This window comes from Haliotis rufescens, unplaced genomic scaffold, assembly GCF_023055435.1.
Source record: "Haliotis rufescens isolate VD_foot unplaced genomic scaffold, xgHalRufe1.0.p SCAF_2, whole genome shotgun sequence".
Taxonomy (NCBI): Eukaryota; Metazoa; Mollusca; class Gastropoda; order Lepetellida; family Haliotidae; genus Haliotis; species Haliotis rufescens.
In genome coordinates, this window is record NW_025963890.1 from 32,083,392 (window position 1) to 32,104,625 (window position 21,234).

Here is a 21,234-nt window from a genome sequence, read left to right on the forward strand (position 1 = left end):
TTTCGCCAATCGGTGCCGTTTTCGCCTGGTGACGTTTTGCTGAGGTGACGTTTTCGCTATAACCCGTTTGTGACATATACGACGATAAATTTAGATCATGATCATGATGCTATTTTATGAATGATTGAAATATAGAGAGGGGGTAAAACAAATCATCCTTTCTTCAAGAGGCTCTCACTCACATAGCCGTTTCGCCAGTGAATGGGGCCGTTTCCTCAAGCGAAATATGGGACCGTTTTGGCAAGGAGCAGTTTTAATCCAAAATAATCTTTACCTCATATGCAGAAGAGTTCTCTGTACACACCTTTGAAAAGTGTAAGCTTCAGTGTCAGTCCAACGTGTTGTCTGTATGGAAAGTCTGTGACTATTTCGTGAACAGGTGAATATAAAGCGCTTTTGGTTTGTTGTGTTGGGTTAGACTCGGGAGTTACTGAGTCTGGCTATATTAATGATGTTTTGACTACATTCTAGACTGGTTACTGTTTACTGTCAGACATATGGCCGTATCCTATTTTCGATGGTCGATTTGTCAACAATGCAGCTTACAGTCCGTTTGGCTCCAAATGAGGAAGATGAATTGCAAATAAGCTCAAAATCGGGAATAGTCTATTACCCTCATGGTGCCTGGACGTCAGCCAGCCTGCATACCGCTCAGTGCCGCACTGTGATGACGTCGCTGTTTCAAAAACGTATACATTGTATCAAAAGTGTTACAACGTCTTTATTTCTTCACACAGTGTAACCAAATTGTATAACATGCAACTCGAGTTGATTGTCTTTCCCTCAGTATCTAAAGTCACCAAATCAAAAAGATCTATGCACTGCCTACAGCCTAGCCATCGATAAAAGTGCTGGTATTATAAGTTTCCTACTTTTCTACATTAATCGTAATATGGAAGCACCCGAATATGGCAAGCAAAGTCAAGTAAGCGCCCTTGTTTGAAATCTAATTGTCCAATAATTCATATCATTGGCAAGTACATGTCCTAACAGTGATAGACATATGACATTTATGTTGAAATACACATTCACTGAGAATTTTCCGTGAGTTATATTTACCGATAAAAAATCCCGATGAAATTGTGCGTGTTTTTGACGTCAAAACAAAATTGACGGAAGTGGTCGTGATTAATTCATATGCAGACTGTTTCAAAGATTAAGTCACAAAACGAATGACAGTTTGGAATGTATATCTTGAAGAAATCCCGGTTACGTCCATGTATGTTTCAATGACCGTGCTTTTATTAGTGATAAAAACAACTTCGCGGTAATTGACATCGTACATTTTCAAAGGACAAAATGTGAAAGATCGCTCAACAGCCCTAACAATACTCAAATTGACATCGCTCAATATCGGGCATCATTATTATTTCTTAATAATTAACAAGATTATACTAACGTAATACCACCCAAGAGTAAGTACATGTAGATTCAATCAAAATTGTTGAAACGTTTTCATTGGCAGCAAATATTTTTTTTAAATCTATTTTCGATCACTGTCAACTCGGGCCCCATATGACATTGTTTCACTATGACCACCAGAAAACATACATCCTCGTCTCAGCTAGTATTTCGCACTTGGCTGCCTTACTTAGACCTTTGCTCAAAATAGACTTGTATGGCCAGTCCATGAAATACCACTTTTTCTTTCATTTATTCATTTGATTTATAGATACGACTTTAGAAGTGTATTTACACCTAGCTATAGGTATGTACATGTACATTTAAGGACTTACGTGACAGTTTATTTCCACTTGTTTCTCATTCCATCCCATTCTACTAAAGGAAAAGTTTGAAATAGATAATGATCGTAGGTCAATGAAAGTAATGGAATTATTTGTCATAAAAGGAAAAATATATTCTTGGTATTGAACTTCGAAAATTTAACCAGCAAAATCTTTAATATACTAGTGAATGGTTTTCAGTTGTTATGTCTTTCCTTTTTTTCTTAATTTTGGCCTAGCTAAACTACAGCTTGGAGGGAAGATACAGATTAAAATGGTGAAGAAATAACTACAAGAATGCTTTGATTTTGCTCTTAGACAAATATTTATTTAAAAAGAAATCTATTTCATACTAATGATACAAAACAAAGTAATTACTACTATGTCACTGATCGAAGTATTTGGTAATTTAGATAATGCCAAGTGAAAAAAGACATAAATAAAACTATATAAAGCATCAAAACGAAATCACATTTACACTGAAAACATTTTGTCTTTCAGAAATCGATTATCTATATATTGTGAGTAGATCTAATTACTTTTACTGTTGATGTTATAAATTGAACCATTCGAGATTCTAATAGATAGAAGCTAAAATATGAAAAATCTAGGTTGTTTAATATTGGATCCATTTTGACAGCTATCACTGTAAATAAAATACATTCCCTTACTCAACGAAATGTACATTATTTTTTTGGAATATCAAGCCTTCAAACAGATATGAAAAGCACATGTCAACATACCAAAATTAGAAAACTGTGCCAAATATTCTAACACTTTTAGTCAAATGATAAGCAGTCTCATTCACTCGTCGGTCGCTGTACAAATTTTTAAGTTGTGATGTACTAGATATGCTTTCTAGTTCAGTCAAAGAGAATATTGTTATTTGGAAAATGAAACCACGTGTATCCATTATACTACCACAACATTAGATCAGCTGTTTCATGTGACGCACACCTGTCCAGACGACAAATTCACAGCGGCAGGAAATCACTGACCGTCTATAAGCCTATTCGAATAAAATTGCAGATTGTAACGAAATAAAATTAGTTTATTCATTGCTGACATATCAGAACAGTTAGGGCAAGTCACTCACATGGTCAGGTAGTTCGAGCAATCACGGATGACTCTTGGTCATTTCATATGAAAAAAGTAGCAGTTACTTGTCTGAACGGGCGAGCATGTAGGACAACCGGTAGACAAGAAATCGCAGCACAGATATGATGCGAATGTGTCTTGTCGAACACTTCGGGCTTGGCCATTCAATGCTTAGGTTTTGGTCATGAACTTCCTGTCCATAAATATCCACTTTACCACCTTAATACTAACGATTAGCTATCTTTCCATATCTTTGATTTGAATATTTTCTGTAAATCAGCATCATAAACAAATAGACAATCTGCACTGTCATTTTGTCTCTAGCGCCGTGCTAAATCGCCATGACACACAGTTGATAAACATATGCAATACTTGAACAAAAAACTTCCTTGGCCGTCTAAACGTTAGTACTCTTACCCCAATAACTGTACAGTGGGGACAAGTAAATCTTTCTGACCAGTCCGATCAGATTTCTTTTTCAAATTGGCTGTCTGATATAATAATAGTTACGTGTATGTGACATGGGTGCATATAAAAAAAATGCCTTCATTCGCATGAAGTTCAACATGGCAGAAAAAAATCGAGAAGCACAGTAACCACTTTACTACACGATATTAACGCTGAGATGATTCGGGTGATGATGGTCATAATTTCATTCAATTAACGTCATAAATGTAATGGAAAAATACACTGTCGTTTTCTCATGTGTACCGACCGTTCCGCCATTACCGATAGTCGATAAAAATATACAAAACATGTAAATAAACTTGTTCGTAAAGGAGTGAACAGAAATTTATTTGCGTGAATAAGTATACAGTTGTGAAAAACATGTCTTTCTGACCACACTGGTCATATAATTTCTTATGAACAAAGGGGCGGTCGGGTAGCCTAGTGGTTAAAGCGTTCGCTCGTCACGCCGAAGACCCGGGTTAGATTCCCGACATGGGTACAATGTGTGAAGCCCATTTCTGGTGTCCCCCACCATGATATTGCTGGAATATTGCTAAAAGCGGCGTAAAACCATACTTACTCACTCACTCACTCACTCACTTATGAACTTATGAACAAGGATTTTGTCTGAAAATATTTACGTGTAGGTGACATGGGTGCATAATCAAAATTTGCCGTCATTCTCTTGGTGTTCAAACATGGCAGAGAAGGGCTGAGAAGCGCGGTAGCCACTTTACTAATCTCTCCATATTTCGTAATCTGTAGCATTGTATAAAGTATGAGTTACACGATGTTACAGCTAAGATGATTGGGGTGATGATGGTTATAATTTTGACTTTGTGCACTCAGTGTTTGATATCTAAATTCACGGTTTAAAAAGGGCATATATGGTCCCTTGGCACTATGCGGGTGTGAAAAGTTAGGGATCATATATGGTCCCATGGCACCAAGAGGGTTAAATGTCAATACGGTACATAGCAATGAATACCCTGAGTAGTATAGACAATGACAGTTCTGGACCACTTCTACTGGAGCCAGATTTATATACTTATACTGCTACGACAGAGGGAACTTTTTATGGAAAAATGATGATGCAATTCAACGATCGTCATGACTCTAAACTAAATTGTAATGAAAATATTCTCTATTATTTTTACACATACCATTATTTTGAACAAAGTGATATTCAACATTTTTAAGTTTTTCATTCATTTTACAAGGAGACCAGACTCTTTTTCGAAATTGGAAAGAAAACAATTGATGACCGTATTGGGTTGGTTTGACATCACTGATATAATATAAACCCTGTGGTAATTCTCACTATTTGATTGGCTTGTCATTCTCCATCATTATATACTTATGTAAGCATTCGTTTAAATGTGATCCAACGATAGTAAACAATCTATTTTTTATCTCCAACCAGTTCTTTGGTTTTGGCACGGAATAATTGACGTGCTTGTTGTCTCCCCTGTTCTATGAACTTTTTTTTCTCATCTTCGCTAATACCACAGGTCTTACGAAAATTTGATCGAATCACCTGCTTCATTACGTTGTATTTGGTTGAGTTCTGACAGCACTAAACGAAACTCCTCCTCTGATATCTTACAATCAGCCAGTGCTGTTGAAATATGATCCTCAATGCTGTTCAACTTTTCTTCGGCAAGTATCCGAATATTATCATGTTTTAATGCTTTCTTTTGCAACTTACGAGAAATACATTTTATTGCTATTCCGGCCAGTCCTGAGATTCCGGCGGCTATTTCCATATACAGTGATCCCTCGCTATTGCGCTCTTCGATAAAGCGCTACCTCTGTTACTACGCGCGTTAACGCATGGCTCCCAAAATTTATGTACACTTTTATTACTGAGAGTTTTACACAGACATAATTGTATTGTTGTTCGTTGTTCATTTGCACATAACGCTTCTCATTGCACAATCAACCGTTTATCGCTGAATGGAGGTCTAATAATCTGTTTGAAAACATCCGCGGCAAGTCCCAGAAATACGATTGTTCAACTAGTTAACTTTTCACACTATACATCCTTTGATCTTAGAAGCGCATGCATGCAATAAAAGAGAACCACAAGCGAAGTTTATATTCTTAATTAGTGGGCAATCCAATTTAAGGCTAAACTGTCACACACATGTAGTTGCTGTCACAACACGGCGGTCATTCATTTCGTAATCGCGCTTTGGTAACATCGCCTGTTTTTTTTCCGTAGTTATAAGAAGCGATTTCATTGGATTAAAATTTGTTTCTAATGACGCTTTCTTGCCGAAATCTGCTACAAGTTTCGTGATTGGTCAGTTTTGAGCACGTGACCTCAGGCATCCAATCAAATTATAGCTGTGATACCAAGCTCGTGTTTGATAAATTTCAGAAGTTAGCGAAAGATTTTTTGTTAAATCGTGTTATTCTGAACGTTTTAAGCAGGAAATCACGATATATATTAAAAATTTGGAACTTCGCGAATGTATCGTGCTAGTTTACGAGCTGTGACAAAGATTTTTCATGCATATATTTTTGCATTAAACGTTGTGTCCGAGCCGAGAATTCAAGGCGACGAAAGCCGAGATGTCATTTGACTTACATTACACGCGATCGCACGAAACGATGGAAATAATAACTAAGATGTAAGTTTGATTACTTTTAGATATATTTTTGTTGATTTTATTTATCACTTTGTATAATATATTTAAAGATTTGCTTAAAATAGTCTTTATTTTGCTCTTTGACATGTTCGATGCGGACCCGTTGTCGAAATGTGTGTCCGAGAATTTTATTTTCAATAACATCGCGGGAAATATTGAATAATTTTTTAATTTATTGATAAAAAATGATAAATTAGAATGGAATACGTATTTCAGACATTGTGAAATGTGACAGATTTATTAAATGAATGATATTACAGGTAGATCTAGGTCCATAAAAATATATACTATTTTGACGTGACGTGAGATAAACACATATTGATGATTTGAGATTTGCCGAGCGCGCTCCCCAGGCCTCGGCCTCTGTTAAACGGCTCGTCGTCTATAACGCCCACCAATTATTTGGACCCCATTGGTAGCGTTGTAGCGAGGGACCACTGTAGTTGATAGTAAACCAACACTGGCTACACCGAGTCCCATGCAAGCTGTTACAAGTGCAGTGTCAACTCCTTCAAGAGCATTCACGGCTCTGCGGTACTTTTTATACAATCCAAGTCTCAACTCCCTATCCTTCTCTATTCGATGATTTATGTCGCTTATTTGATGTAATCGAAATTCATCAACAGTATCCATCTTTTCAGATGCTTCATGGAGCGCCGGATATAAACCCATAATGTATATTATTATATCATATAATAGTCTTTAATTGGTCTTGCTTCAATGTTTTGAGAGTATACATCAACCTTATTAAATGTATATTATATGGCATAAATATCTTAGTAAGAGAAATGCTATCACTTTTAATAACTTGGACCCCCTCAAGGGTTGCAATGGGTGATACTCCCATATAAATAATACTGCAACGTTGACGTTGGTGTTTCTCGAGCCATTTAATTGATAGACCTGGTAATATTTCGAAGGCATCTACTGGTACATCTCCAAACAAGACTTCAATAATAAGCATAGAAAGATCAGGTATGGCACTCAAGTTATCTTTTATGTCATTGAATTCAGTAACCAAATTTAAACTAACATTTTTTTATGCCGGACGACTCAATAACATATGACTTGGGTTTTCTAGCAGGGGAGAGACTAACACACTTTTTTGTTTTGATTGGATATAAGCCCCGAGTACAATCCCACTATTTATTATCTTAGTTAATTGATGTGCCTTACCCATCATCACATGATATTCAATAGCCACTCGATTTTTTCTTCGATCAAAGTCTATTTATTATCATCGTTGAGAGTAAGATTGTATGAAGTGTTTTTATTGAGTCTACTAACGTCGACATCACTTAAATCTCTTAGATTACCTGTGAATGTAACTTCTTTCCGCTTGTATACATTATCTTGTAAGTGTAAAGCGTATAACTTACCATCGATACCGGGTTTACCGAACTTTCTGTGTCTCCAAGATCGGAAAGCACAATTGTATTACATTGTCTGAGGTTATGTGCTCCAGGGCCCAATGAATCAACCATTATTTATAATATGGAGAGTTAACTTTTTATATTGTAATGATGAGAAAGATTCCGTTCTACCGCTATTGTATTTTTCATCTTTGACTGGAATAGCTCTTAGCAGAGTTGAAGGACTTTCGAGTTGAATATTATCCATCGTACTGATCTGATCAAGATGGATGCACAACTCTTTATAGGGAACTAAATCAGGTAATTTAACTCCATGTGTTGTTTCGTTGGGTGGTATAGATATTATTCCTTCTCCGTTTTTAAGTCCAAGTGAAGCTGATAAGTATTGGGGAATTTCTACACCCTTTTCTCTAGGGGTTAAAATCAGCATCCCATTCAACTCATTTTGTGTGAGACTAGCTCCCAAAGGCTTAAAAATTTCGTCATTGTGTGAGCATACGCTGTAATACCTATCAGGTATAATGATGGGTTTGATTCCACCATTGGTTTCAATTAGTAATACCATCTCATTATTTCTTGCAGCACTTATATTGGTCCACCGCTGGTAATACGTTACATCACAGATAGCGACTTCAAGTTGACCAGCTATCGATAGCGCGAATAGACTGGCCATTTGTTATTCCTGGGAGTGTAACAAACATAATAAATATACAAAGATACTATATCATAACTTAAATATGAAATCAACTTTCATTTTAGTAAGTGCCTCTGGTGCTAATTTTTTGGTTAAATACCCTGATATCTTTGAAAATATAGGCTCACAGCAACTAGCGATAAAACAGTGCATGATTGGTTCCACAAACAAATGCAATTTTGGCAGAACCAGTTAAACTTTGCCATATGGTGTGCCACAACAGGATGTGGTGTATCTCTTAATGCCCCATGATTTGAACTAAATAAATCTGTTTTATTATTTCACGTGTACCATCAGATTAGACGTATTCTTAAAGAAATTAGTGCCCCATTACCGCAGGATCAAGCATGGAATTCCACAAATAATCCGTACAAAAGGTTCATGATGAGCATATTTGTCAGGAATTTAATATTTCTACTAGTAAAGATTGGGGTATTAAAGGACTAAACCATGGTCGAGGTGTTCCGTACAGCGGAAAAAGAACTGTTAAAGAAGAAAGCGATGATTTAGTTAAAAAAACTCATCAACCATTCAATCCATTTAAGTTGTTACAGAAAAACAATCTTTTTGTAAGATTGCATAATCTTAATCATGGCTGGGAACTTTCGTGTAACGATTGGAGAGGAGATCTTATGAGTTTTAACCGTGGTTTAGCTTATATTGTTACAAAATTTGTGCAACTGAACGATACCGCAAACGCTTGGAATGAATTTCTTAATGATAAAACAGAAAATAATTTTACTAGCCCAGGAGTTGTAAGAGTTAATGAATCAATAAGAACTCATGTATGGGCAATTTTTGGTGCACAATCGCAAACACGAACGGGAATAATTCGTTCTGGGATGGCGCTCGATGCGCAAAAACAGTTTTTTCGCAATTGAGAGGATGCTATTAATTCACCAGTTGACATACCATCTTCTATAAAGTGTTATCAAGATGTATTACAGTACACTCAATCCAAAGTAGATTATGTTTATGGGGCAGGGCTATACATGTCTCCGAGTAATATGGAACTTAAGATCGGTGAAGTGATCGGCTATTATAATAAAATTGTTATTGCTTCCGATCAACAAAAACCAGGTATAAATTCAGATATTAACACCGAATTAATAACGCAAACAAACACAAGTGAAACGGGAATAGTAAAACCACAGACACCACATGTTTCACAACCATCTACTGACGCACAAGTGCCGCCACATATTGCCGCTAAAAATCAACAACATATCGATGAATAAACAGCGCTTATAGTAGGTGGAGTCGCTGCTGGTTTACTCATGATTTTGATAAATAGTCTTTAATGGATAAGTACAACAGCCCGGCGATTGCTACGACCAGTGCCCACAAGTTTTTACTAAGCCAAGTGGTGGTCTTTGCTAATAATTCAAGAGCCAGGAAACTATACTTCCTATTATACTGGGAAGTGCAGATGCGGCTTTCCCAGCGAGCTTTCCCAGTGCTTCTCCTAATGCCTTTAAATGCTTTTTTATCCAATCTTTTACACCACCCTTATCACTAGGTGGTGTGCCACCTCCTGTACCACCACCACTAGTTAACGCGAGAGTCAAAGTCGATATAATAAATCCCAATGCGGTTAAAATACTGGCAATGGTTATCCCCTGTTCTCTGAACAATGTTTTAATTTTATCGGCCAGTGTAGTATCATCGTTGAGGACTTGATCGATAGTTTCTTGAATTTGACTGATTTGTGAACGAAGTGCCTTTCTATTACTCGAAGCCGCTTCAAGGCGGGCAGATCTTTCGTCTTCTAAGTTACACAATCTTTCAGCTGCGCGGCATCTACTGAATTCATTGCCTGCCTGTTCAAGTTTTGTCTTCTCATAAGCTATATGCTTGTCGAGTTCGGATAGCTTGGCTATATTATTGATGAGTTCTCCCCGCATTGTTTGCATTGCCTTGTCAAGGCCTCGTAATTCCCTAATACTGAACTCCGAGGATGGTACCTGTAACGTGGAATTATCGTAGTAGGTATCCGCCGAGGGCCGCTTTGAGCTTTCTTCCAAATTATCTTTATCTATGACACCGAGTTCAGTACGCACAGCCAGAAGAACCTTAGTAGTCTTCACAGAAAGTTTTTCTCGTGAGTAGTCTACAAAACCTAATTCATTACGAACAATATTGATGCCATGTTTACAAGCTATCATAGACAAGGCTAGGGGCTTACGAGTGCGAGAATTCATAAGATCAATATCCGGAGAGCCACGCAGTCGCAATATTCCTTTACTATCTATCGTAAACTTTGAATAGTCACAACCTATTGGAGTTTCTTTTAAGGCATTGTAATAATCATTAACCGTTGATTGCAAAAGTTCATTGTTAAGATTCATAAAGCTGGTTTCCTCAGTACCATCTTTGATTGTACTCGGGTTATCAAAGTCATCTAGATCAAAATCATCCCTTTTTATATTAAACATAAGGGAACATAATTTCAATATAAACAATGTCTTCGCAATACGGACGCAAGTTAAACCTACCATGAGGGGTCAAAGCAATTCGTCACTCTGTAACTATAACTAATAACCCGAGTACCATCGATCAGAATCAAACACTTCTGGTTTGCTTTCCTTATCTCGGCGCACATAATGTGTTAGTTCCGGGAACTGCACGACTATTATTTACAATTAGTTTGAATTCTGCCGACGCCAGCAGAGAGCTGGTTCGGAGCATAGGTCGTGCTATTGTTAAGAAAATCACGATTAAAATTAGCGGCAATGAAGTTTTGAGTATTGACGACAGCGATGTATACTTCTGTTACATGGATCTCTGGAGAACGGCTAAAGAACGGGAAAACTTACAGTACCGAGGTATTTGTAATCAGAACACATTGAGACTGCGTGTAGGTTCTGATAGTGGCGATAATACCATCGTAGAAGATAAGGCCGTTGCTGATGCATTAGGTAACCGAATCTATATCCCGCTCGACTTTGAATTACTAGATAGTCACATGCCCTTCTATCAAGCATCCCTAAGCGATAGGTTACAATACATACTCATTTTTAATGACTACAGCAGAGTAATCAAAGCTACTGAAAATGGTAGCTATTCTATTGACAATATCTCACTGGAGTATGATATGATAACAGATCCTGAATTAGCCAGACAAATTTGTAACCAGTATACCGGAAGTTTAGCCTTTTTGTACGATCGCGTGCTTCGACACCGAAAGATCAACAGGAACAAAAGAGATATGACGTGGAATATCAATCTAAACATCCGCGCTAGATCGTTGAAGGGTATTTTAATGTTGTTCGAGGACCCCTCTGAAGCATTTGCAAGAGATACCGAGGCGTTCTACAACCCCCAGATTACAAAAGTAGAATTGACTATTGAGGGCGTGCCTAATCAACTATATTGTCAAGGTATGCGAGCATATCAACAGTGGGATGAGATTAAAAACTCCCTTCTATAAAACGAAGCCCAGAAGTTTACGCGGTCGCGAAAGATCTATCTCTCGGGGATGTATTGATGGCTGAATTCCTTACCACGAAGTATGCGCTATGGCTCGACCAACTACACAGCAGTGGGCGGAGAACAGAAAATGCCAGCGAGGGTGTTACTATACAGATAACGAAGCACCAGGAAGCAGCTGGTAAATATATTTGTACGTGATTATGGACACGCAACTTAATATACAGAATGGAAGATTCGTGCAAGCGATCTATTAATAATCTTTTACCTAAATAACCGCACTGCGCTATCATCTGAGGGCAAATGGTTTGCGGAAAAACAGCTTTTATTCTAGATATTTTACAAAGTCATTATCGGAATGTTTTCGACCATATTATTATTCTGTGCCCGACTATAAACGTTAATAAAACATTCCTATAGAGAGATTGGGTAATGAATGATCCCGGGTTGTACAAAGTTGATCCGGGCGATCGTTTCCAAGACTGCTTATGAGTATGTCACTAAAAATACAAAGGAGAATCAACCCTTTTCATAATGGACGACTGCAGTGGGAGTAAAGAACTTACCAAAAAGAAATATATGCTTTCATATTTAGCATTCTCTGGAATACATATGGAGCATAGCGTTTGGATACTTACTCAAAAATACAACTCTGTCCTCAAAGATCTCAGAGAGCAGACCAAATGGGTAGCCCTGTTTCATTGCAAAGACTGAGATTCATTTGAGGAATGTCTATGCGAAAATGATGTTATTTCTACCAAGCTCGAATGAGATAAAGTCAGAAAACTGTTAGCGGAAACGAAGCACCATAAACTCGTATTAAAAACCGATCAACCAGCTGCTTATGCAATCGCTTAGCAAAAATATAGCAAAAATAGCAACTGCTAAGCAAAATTATAGCAACTGCTAAGCAAAAATATAGCAAATATAGCAACTGCTAAGCAAAAATATAGCAAATATAGCAACTGCTAAGCAAAAATATAGCAAATATAGCAACTGCTAAGCAAAAATATAGCAAATTTTATCAAATATAGCAAAAATATGATAAATTGAACATTAGTGGTTATTATGTAATAATGTGGTTTCAAATCCTCATTCTTGCGCAACAGTTTATTATTTCAGGCTGTATTGGATATGTCATATTTTATTGTGTTAAACTTAAATATCTCCTTCGGTATTACATTATGGAATGCGACGAAATTATCGAACAAATGCTCAAAGATGAGCCAGAACCTATGACAGATAAATCTTTAGATAAACATAGAAAAAGACTCGCTGCTTTGAGAGCTGGTGGAAAATGTTCCCAATATTTGGGAGGAAATTATACCATCAAAAAAATTGATAACAAGACCGACGAAGAAATTAAAAAACTGTAGCTGCGTTACAAGTCTAGGCTGGGAGCTACCATGACTAAAACAATAGGTTCGGCTATGTTACAACTATACACAGTCGTAGCTAGTACGTTTCTCCCTATTCCGGCAGAGCGTTGCCCATATTTATGCAAATCTCTTGAGAAAGACCCATTCATCGAACACGCTATAAGCGCAGTAAGCTGTGAGTTTTAACATAGATACGGAATGTTCTTAGCTCCGGTGACCACAGCTTTAATAACGGCTAGGTATTGTCAGTTTAAACATATGTGCCAAATTATTAATAATGGAGACGGAAATACAACAAGCGAACGAGGAAACACAAGCGATTGCACCACAAACACAAGTGATTGACCCACATGTCAGAGTGACTAAGAATCCTTGAAAAGTCGCAGCCGGTAGGAAGGGTGTGCTAGCGAGGAAGGCAAAGGCCTACAATACTGAACATAGCCTGATTAAAACTTGGGCTCCCTACATACAAGGGGTTGTTGCTATAGCAGCGGTATGGTTTTATAAGACCGGGGAAGAGAAAACACCACAAGTTAGAAAATTAGATGAGGTTCAATTAGAGTTAAGCCCTCATGTAATGTTATAAAAGCTTGACTACTGCAGTTACAGATGGTAAAATGTTGGTAAACGCAACGTATCATTCAGCGGTGGTCAGTGGCTTGGCCATTGGCTATGCTCATATAGCTAAAGTGATTACTAAAGCCACACCACCCAAGCTAGATTTTAATGGTTATGCTATCGGTATGATGGTTCTCCATATAGGATTAGCAATGGCAACAAAAGATATGCTAATCAAACAGGGGCTTATCCCAGAAGACATAATGAAGTAATTAAACATTTGACTATTTTATAAACATAGTATGGCATCAATTGTGATGATTGTCGGTAGAGCTGTTGTCAATGCTCTAGCTTTTTCGGGGAGTAATTATTTATTTTCTAGTATGAAAGGAGAGGAGCAGAAAAGACATAATAAAGCATTAGAACAACTCGAAGCAGCCAAGTCACAATGGGCCAGGCGCAGAATGGAGAGATTAGATTTTTTTAATGATGAACTGAGTAAACAAAGACATTCAATTCAAACGTTTAAGGATGTTGAATCTGCCATGCACGAACACTTCCTTGTTTATGGAAAGAAACTTGACCCAATGTCAAGGCCAACACTCTCTCAGTTTAATACACCGTCAGAGGCTCAGAAAGACCGCGAGAGGGCGTTTATAGTTTTGGGGTTGACTGGTGTGTCCATATTTAGCTACGTTATTATGCATTTAGACAGATGATATGATAGGTGTATAATCATGAATCCGTGCAGATATACACTTATGGGGAAGTCAATTCAATGTCAGAAACCATGCGTTGGTATATATTGTGGTACTCATGCTTTTTCCATCAGACAAGGAAACGTAAATTATATGTGTTCTGTATGGGGGATAGATGTCAAATGTCGTCGTTGTTTAAGTAAGAAACACGGTGCTGATAGGGTTAGGAAGCAGATTATTTATGCTAGGAAGAGAGATTACATCAACGAGAGGAATAGGTTGGGGAGAATAAGATATATGGAAATATAATCATTTAGACATTTGATTTATTTTGTATATACCACAATGGTTTTCGTCAGAGAGCTGAAAGCTTTGTCAAAACAACGTGGACTACATTGTTATTCTCGAATGAGAAAAGCTGAATTGATTGATTTACTCAGTTTGGAATACAACAAACCGCAGGCAGTTACAGTACTCAAAGCTTGAGCAAAAAACACTGGGTTGAGAGGTTATTCTCGAATAAGAAAAGCTGAATTGATTGATTTACTAGAAAAAAATAAACTGGTTATTGATAAAAATCAACCAGATGATGAGTTAAGATTTGTAGCCACAGACGGTGTGGGTAAACATCTAAGAGGTTGGAAGATGGATATTAATTCCAACATGGATGTTAATGATGTTAAGCCCATCATATCGAGCAAAATTAACAAGGAGTTAGATGATTTAAATAGTATAAAATACCAGCTAACGGTTAAAATGTCATTGAGTAAAAATGACACTGAATGTATCAAACCTTATTTCTGGAGCAATCAAGAAGTTATAACTGAATCTGATACTCTAAACACATCATTAGATACATCAATTCAACGGATACAAGAAACTTTAGAACGCTGGACTAATAGAGGTTCGGGTTGGGTTGTAGATAAAATCGATAGTTTATATTTAAATATAGCAAATTATATGCCTTTCAAAGGTGGATCTTATATAGATTTACCCCCGTATAGAAAAAAGCTATAGTTAATGTAAAAAATAAAGGCGATGGCTGTATAAGAATTACGATAAGATCTGCATTGCTCCCCACAAACAAACATCCGGATAGACCTTCGAGCTATCCCCAAAATGATGGACTCAACTTTGATGGTATAGACGAACCTACACCAATCTCACAAATTGATAAGGTGGAAAAGCAAAATAATTTAGCTACAAATGTTTTCGGACATTCTTCTAAAGGAATTGTTGTACATAGGATAAGCTCCGCCCCAGAACATATTCCCAGAATCAATTTATTTCTAATCGAAAAAGATGATAAATATCATTATACATGGATAAAGAGATTAAGCAGACTATGATGCGATCAAACAAAACATGATGGAAAGAAATATTTCTGCGAAAGATGCTTGTATGGGTTCAGCAGACAAGATCTATTAGTAGCGCATAAAGAAGACTGAAGAGGTGTTGGACAGACTGCTATCAGGATCAATATGCCTAAAGAGGGAAAAAATATTTTAAAATTTGAACATTATTGTAATCAAATGCCAGTACTGTACGTAATTTACGCTGACTTCGAAGCGCTTATCAAACCAATAGAAAATACCGAACACAATACTGAATGTAGTTTTACATACAAAACTCAAGAACATATTCCTTGCGGGTTTGGATATATAGTTGTAAGGTATGATGGGAATACAAACCCGCCCGTGATTTACAGAGGTCCCGATGCAGCAGGAAAGTTCCTAGAATTCCTACAAAACGAAGAGAGAATAATCAGGGAAAAATTCTCGCGTAAGAAACCCATGTGTATGACGAAGGATGATTGGCGGGTCTATAAGAAGTCAACGATTTGTCATGTTTGTAATAAATCCCTGAATGGGAATTCCGTAAGAGATCATTGCCACGTTATGGGTAATTATCGAGGAGCCGCCCATAACGAGTGTAACTTGAAACTAAAAATGAATTCTCAAACAATATCCGTCCCCGTTGTGTTTCATAACCTTAGAGGATATGATTCTCATCTCATTATGCAAGCTATCTCAAAGACCGACAGAGGTTTAACGTGCATTCCTAATAATATGGAAAAATACATCTCATTCTCGTTGACTAAAACTATACATTATACGGACAAGGATGGGAAAGCCAGAACAAAGCAAAGTAATGGACTTAGATTCATAGACTCCGTACAGTTTCTGTTATCTTCCCTGGACAATATAGCTAATGCGAACAATCCCAATGACTTTGCAATAACAAATCAATATACCGATCGATTAACTCGTCATTTGTTGCTGAGAAAAGGTGTATATCCTTACGAATATATGGATGATTGGTCTAGATTCGATGAAACTAAATTACCACCCCTTGAATCCTTCTATAGTAACTTAACAGAATCTAAAATAACCGATGCCGATTATGAACATGCTCTGACGGTGTGGGATAAATTAAGTTGTAAGAATTTAGGTGATTATCATGATCTGTACTTAAAAACCGATGTACTGTTACTCTAGAAAGACATGTTTAAAACAATACGGTTTGGATCCGGCATGGTACTATTCCAGTCCCGGACTATCGTGGGATGCATTGTTGAAGAAGACTGGTTTAGAACTAAAACTACTCACCGATTACGATATGCACTTGTTTGTTGAGAAAGGATTAAGAGGTGGTATAACCTTTATCCAAGGGTTGTTTTGAATGGGTTGATGTGAATGATATCGATGTGATATCGATCCCCACAGATTCTGATAAAGGATACATACTAGAAGTTGACTTGGAATATCCAACTTCGTTGCATAAAGACCATAACAGTTATCCGCTAGCTCCTGAAAGATTAATGGTGAATAAAGATTGGATGTCGGAATATCAACACTCCTTGATGGGTAATACTAGGTTAGCTAACGTAGAAAAACTCCTACCAAATTTGATGGATAAGACAAAATATATAGTTCACTACAGAAATCTCCAGTTATATCTATCGTTAGGTATGAAACTAAAGAAAATACTCAGAGTTCTAAAGTTTGATCACAGCCCTTGGATGGAGCCCAATATAAGGTTGAACACATATTTAAGAAAGATGGCTACCAGCGATTTCAAGAAGAACCAATATAAGCTCATGAATAACTCAGTATTGGTAAAACTATGGAGAATCTAAGGAAGCGTGTTGATGTTAAATTAGTCTAATGAGGAAGAAAGACTCAGGAAACTTATAGCCAGTCCGGCTTTTAACAGAAGCAAGATATTTTTTATAACGACTTAGCCGCTCTACATATGCAGAAGAGTAATATAAAATTCAACAGACTGGTGTACGTTGGTATGAGTATTCCTGACGATAGATGTGAGGTGTTATATACCGACATAAAGATATGGCAGAAAAAATAGATATATACGACACAAGCAATTACCCAAAAGATAATCCACTGCACAGCGTAGTACGTAAATAAAAAGGTGTTAGGTAAGATGAAGGATGAATGTGCTGGGACCCCTATTGCGAAGAATGTCTGATTAAGACCTAAGATGTTTTCTATAAAGAAGTCCGATAATGGAGAGATAAGAAAAGCTAAAGGGGTTAAGAAGTATGTGGTAAAAATACATATCAAACTTGAACAGTATAAAGAAGCATAATTCAATGGTAGAACATTCAAACACGTGATGAACTCTTTAAGAAGTTACAATCACAGGATATATGGATTAAGAATGAACAAGACATCATTATCCCCCTTAGATACAAAGAGATGGATTGATAAGGATGGTGTAACTACCTATGCTTATTTTTATGGTGGTAATACTGTATATTTGGGAACTATGAGCAACTCTTCTCGTACAAATGCCCTGCCCAGTCAATCTTTAAGATAATAAAGAATAGGCTCTCCTTCTTTCATAACCAACCGACTAATGTTATATATCTTAAGGGACCAAATCGGATCGGTTGCGCGACGTAGGCCTCCTTCGAGTTCACCGGGCTGGTATAAATATCTTACGCTTACTCTATACGGAAGTTTTTGTTCTTTACCTCCCCTCGGTGCTGAAGATTCGGAAGTCATAGATTTCATTTTAATTGCATCGGATGGTTTCTTCCCGATTAATCTCGTTACTTCATTATTCAGCGCTGACACAACAGCTGATAATTGTGTTACCCATTCGGTTGATCTTAATCATTCCGATTTCATTTCGATCCCATACTGATAGCCAAACAAGCGTTCCGCTAATGTCCGGTTAAATCTTTCAATGATAGCTTGACTACGGTGGGCCTCTTTTTCACCACGCCTGATTGCGACATCATGCTTTGTTAATAGTTTAGTTACTGATCCCATAAACTCGTGACCAGGATCTACTTGAAAGACCGTGGGCCATTTTAGTGGTCCGCGTTTATAAATGCGGCTCAGTGCATTAGCTACTTCTGTTGAATCTTTCGAGGTAAATGGCCCAGCCTCCTTGTAGCGACTAGCCACATCCACTACGGTTAAAGCGTATTTATACGTTTTGCGTCTTACCTTATCATGGGGAAGAAACAAGAGGTCAGCCTGATGAACTTCATTCATTGTAAAAATATCAAACTTCTTCCTCAGTATATAACGCGGTGCCGGTAAGTATATTTGCCATATGGCTTGTTTCTTTAGCCAATCCTTGGCCGCATCTTTAGATATCTTAGCCGCAGTTGCTAATTTTTGTATTGCTCCTTTACCTTTCCAATATCCTCGTGGGCTATAGTAAATTTTATCCATTATTAATCAATATTGATTATACTTTTAATACGAATCATGACGATTGTTGAATTGCATCATCATTTTGACATAAAAAATTCCCTCTGTAGTGGCGGCATAGGTATATAAATCTGGCTCCAGTGGAAGTGGTCCAGAACTGTCATTGTCTATACTACTCCCTGTACCAAAATATATCTGCTGTTTATTATTTTTTATTCCCATCACCATTGATCATTGGAAAAAGTTGTTTTAGAAACTGTGATGTTGTTATTTATACAAGTTGACATCTGGAATGGAGGGGGCACAACAGAAGGGGGCACAACAGAAGGAGGAACAGCCCAAATACACACATGCTAAACAACAGTACAGGAAAGGACAGCATAAGAGGGGTTGTATCAAGATAGTTTTCATCGCAATCTGACTCGCTCATTTCACAGCCCTCGTTGTCGGAATTGCTTGTGTCACTGCTGATGATTTCACCTAAAGAGGGGACTGTTTTGATGTGTTGATCCCGTCCCATCAATAGACAACATACCAAGAGCTTTAGAAGCTTGTTAAGAGACATACCATGAGCTTTAGAAGCTTGTTAAGAGACATACCAAGAGCTTTAGAAGCTTGTTAAGAGATATACCAAGAGCTTTAGAAGCTTGTTAAGAGACATACCAAGAGCTTTAGAAGCTTGTTAAGAGACATACCAAGAGCTTTAGAAGCTTGTTAAGAAACGTACCAAGAGCTTTAGAAGCTTGTTAAGAGATATACCAAGAGCTTTAGAAGCTTGTTAAGAGACATACCAAGAGCTTTAGAAGCTTGTTAAGAGACATACCAAGAGCTTTAGAAGCTTGTTAAGAGACATACCAAGAGCTTTAGAAGCTTGTTAAGAGACATACTGCCTGCATTACCTGCTTTACCCATCCCTTCGAGGGACAACATTTTTCAGCTTTAGAGACATACCAAGAGATTTAGAAGCTTGTTTCAAGTATTTATTAATGGCTGCCTCACTTTGAAAGAAATCATACACCTTAAGAAAGAACTGCTTGGCAAGCATTGTGGAAAAAGTGATGACATGCTGTGGAGGATGTTTTACACCACCAAGAGGAAGCCTCTTACACCAGTGGGATACAGGCACTCCAACATCATTGTCAGATGTGTGGGAATCTCAGAACAGATTATGCCGAAAAATACACCAACTCCATCAACGCAGTCCATCATGGTTGGGCTCTCCTTTTACATGCCTTCCATAAGATGGGGCCCTCTTTTGGAAAAGCTTCAATCAAAGTTACTCAAAGGTCAAGGTCAGCTTTCAGATTTTTTAAAACATGGTTACCTCATTGTCAGTTTAGAGTTTTGAGGTTATTGTGAAACATGGTTGTCTGGTTGGACAGAAAGTAAGTAGTGGTGTTTTAAGACTTGAGATTCCTTGAGGCAATATGGGCAACATGACTGTTTTTGCAGAATACCTGCAGACACCATGAGTTCACTCTTTAACCTCTCTGCATTTGATCTGCAGTAAGTATGTGGTATGTGGAACAGTATATGACCCTATACAACCTTTAATCTTGAAGTAGACACATTCATCAAATTATTCTGCAGCAGAAATTTTATGTTTATGATCCTAGCAATGTGGTCTCTAAAATATAGTCGCAAAATTCTGATCTGACATGGATTTCATTCGAAAATGTAATAATCATCCATTGCTCAGTCATATGTGCATATACAAATGTTTTTTTATTCACAGTAATTATGTTACGTTTTGTTGAGCATTGTGATATTGTCACAACTGTGACCTTCATATAATCCTATGTCTGCCAAAAGTGCTGTGGTAGTCATGATTCAAACATGTAACTTTAGTCATCTGCATATATCTGTTAATTACTTTTTTGGCCCTTTCCACTGTTAGCAATGGTTAGTCCTTCTCTCACTCAACACACCACTGACAGTTCATGTCAAATCCCCGCCATTCTTAAGCACGCTACTTCCTCTGCTATTTTCCCATCTGCCCCTGAGCTTCCGCTCATGCATGCGCACATGTAGTCAAGTTCAGAGGTCACTTCCAGTACACTCGAATGTAAATATACCACACAATGTGCATGTATCATTGTGTAATTTAATAAACATGCTGTAACAATATCTGTTATTGGAGACCCTTTCTTTTTTATTCCTTATTTCAAACATTGACAAATACATTAGGAAGACATGTTTACTATGTGAAGTGAATTGGACGATTCAGTTAGCGGTATTGTCATGTACTTGAGTTCTTGCAAGTTTGACACAAGTTTAAGAATGCATTTTTGTTTGGTTATTGATGATTAATGTCACTCTAACAAGACAACTGAGTGCTCATGTTCGATGTGTCATATTGTGTATTGAACACTAACAGTAGATATCAGATGGCCTTTACCTCAGGTGATATGTACATTATACATTATACAACCATATAATACATCATACAACTATATATTATATATAATGTTGAGTATTTTGTATGTTTT

The 21,234-nt window shown here is 37.3% G+C and overlaps 1 protein-coding gene across 14 annotated transcripts in view; it reads left to right on the forward strand.

Annotated features, from left to right (window-relative positions):
- The first annotated feature begins 255 nt into the window (after nucleotides 1–255).
- Nucleotides 256–21,234, forward strand: part of LOC124127664 (transmembrane protein 68-like) — a 107,134-nt gene continuing 86,155 nt past the window's right edge. For 11 of the 14 annotated variants that reach the window (XR_007222222.1, XR_007222224.1, XR_007222217.1 and 8 more), the window contains exon 1: nucleotides 256–379. The gene's annotated coding sequence lies outside the window, so the exon portion shown is untranslated. Of the gene's footprint in view, nucleotides 380–18,610; nucleotides 18,628–19,025; nucleotides 20,038–21,234 lie in introns of all 14 variants that reach the window. The other 3 variants (XM_048399815.1, XM_048399816.1, XM_048399814.1) reach the window with 3 other exon arrangements.